General features: G+C 40.0%; 1 non-coding gene across 1 annotated transcript; it reads right to left on the bottom strand.

The window, feature by feature from the left end:
* Positions 1-764: 764 nt before the first annotated feature.
* On the bottom strand, positions 765-871 carry LOC148549794 (small nucleolar RNA R71). The gene has a single exon (XR_015897868.1). It is a non-coding gene; the product is annotated as a small nucleolar RNA R71 (small nucleolar RNA).
* Between the last annotated feature and the right edge of the window lie 1309 nt (positions 872-2180).

The raw sequence follows: 2180 nt of genomic DNA, 5'->3' as shown, positions 1-2180 counted from the left end.
TTCTGAAATTAAGTTTGGTATTCCCTAGTTATTTTTATTTTAATTTTTTCTGTTTATTTTTTCTGTTAATTTTTGAAAATTTTTTATTTAATTTCAGTTATTATTTTTGAATTTTTTTTATTTATTTAGTATTTTTATTTTATTTCTTTACACAGGTTACCTCACAAGGACTTTTCTGCACTCTGACGTAGAGAGTCCCATCTTTTCTTGTCTTCTGTTTGTTTATGCGCAGGAACAGAGACAAAGAACATCTCTTAGACTTTGATCCTGAACCTGAAAGAACTTTCAGGCGGCGTTTACAACAAGCAAGACTTTACAAGGCTACAGAATCCACTATGGATCCTAATAATAATGCTAATGCTAATGTGGCAAATCCGAATGGGGATGAGCAACAAAGGAGAGTGATTGGCTCTTATTCTGCTCCTACTGCAAATCTTTATAGAAAAAGTATTGTGGTGCCTCCCATAGCTGCAAACAACTTTGAGTTGAAGCCACAATTGGTCACCTTGGTGCAACAAAATTGCCAGTATCATGGACTTCCTCATGAAGATCCAAATCAGTTCATATCTGATTTTCTGCAGATATGTGATACTGTGAAGACAAATGGAGTGAACCCAGAGGTGTACAGACTCATGCTCTTCCCGTTTGCTCTGAGGGATAAAGCAAAGCTATGGCTAGATTCCCAACCAAAGGAGAGTCTGAATACTTGGGAAAAGGTTGTTACAGAGTTTCTCACTAAATTTTTTCCACCAAAGAAGCTGACTAAGCTTAGATTGGAGGTTCATACTTTCAGGCAGAAGGAGGGTGAAACTCTTTATGAAGCTTGGGAGAGATACAAGCTACTGACTAGGCAATGCCCTCCGGACATGTTCTCTAAATGGACCCAACTAGATATCTTTTATGAAGGCTTGGGTGAGATGTCCAAGATGAGCTTAGATGCCTCTGCAGGTGGTTCACTGCACAAGAAGAAGACACCAGAGGAGACTATTGAGCTGATTGAATTGGTTGCAAGCAACCAATATTTATACTCATCTAACAGGAATCCTGTGAACTCTGAGACCCCTCAGAAGAGAGGCGTGTTGGAAGTAGAAGCTGTTAATGCTCTTCTTGCTCAGAACAAGCTGATGTCTCAGCAAATAAATCTACTTACTCAACAGATAGGTGGCATACAAGTCTCAGCTATCAACACACAAAATTCACCACAAGAAATCTCCTATGACATGACAGGTAATTTTGTGCAAAATGATAATTATGATTATGCTCAACCTTCTTTCCAACAATGATCCATATTCTAAGACATACAACCAGGGATGGAGAAATCACCCAAATTTTGGATGGAGGGACCAACCTCAGATACCTCAGAACTTCAACAATAGTTCTCAGGGTGGTTTCCAGCAGAACAATGATTTGAAAGCAATATTGATAGGTTTTAGACAGGAAACCAGAGCATCCATCAAGAACCTGGAGATTCAAATGGGTCAATTAGCTACAAAAGTCACTGAAATTGATCAGAGGACCACTAATAGCCTTCCTGGTAACACAATTCCAAATCCAAGAGAGGAATGCAAGGCTATCACCTTGATAAGTGGACAAGTGGCAAGTACGGAAGCACAAGTTATGCAGGAAACCAGAGCCTCCATTAGAAACTTAGAGGTGCTAGTGGGCCAACTGAGCAAGCAAATACTTGAGAGGTCTGCAAGTACATTTCAAGAGGATACAATGGTGAACCCAGGAGAAGATTGCAAGGTTATTCAATTGAGAAGTGGTAAAGTATCTGGCTTTGAGACCAAGGCCAATGAAGAGCTAGTTGAAAAGGAAGCTCTAGAGGAGAAGAAGGGAGAAGTGGAGCACACCCCCTCCAAAGCGTGCAGACAACCCATTCCCAGACTCTCTTGACACTTATCCTACTTTGCCAAAGGCTCCCGAGTACAAGCCTAAAATGCCATATCCTCAAAGACTTCAAAAGGAGACCAAGGACAAGCAGTTTTCAAAGTTCTTGGAAGTCTTCAGAAAGTTGCAAATCAATATTTCTTTTACTGAGGTTTTGGAATAAATGCCTCTCTATGCCAAGTTCATGAAGGAGCTGTTGTCAAAGAAGAAGCTTTTAAAAGGAGATGAGACAGTGGTCCTGACTAAAGAATGCAGTGCCATCATTCAGAATAACTTACCAAAGAAGATGC

The sequence above is a fragment of the Arachis ipaensis genome, chromosome B8, assembly GCF_059453495.1.
Source record: "Arachis ipaensis isolate K30076 ecotype BB chromosome B8, ASM5945349v1, whole genome shotgun sequence".
NCBI classification, from domain to species: domain Eukaryota; kingdom Viridiplantae; phylum Streptophyta; class Magnoliopsida; order Fabales; family Fabaceae; genus Arachis; species Arachis ipaensis.
Note: the sequence above shows the minus strand (reverse complement) of the source record. Positions and strands in the feature narration are given on the sequence as shown.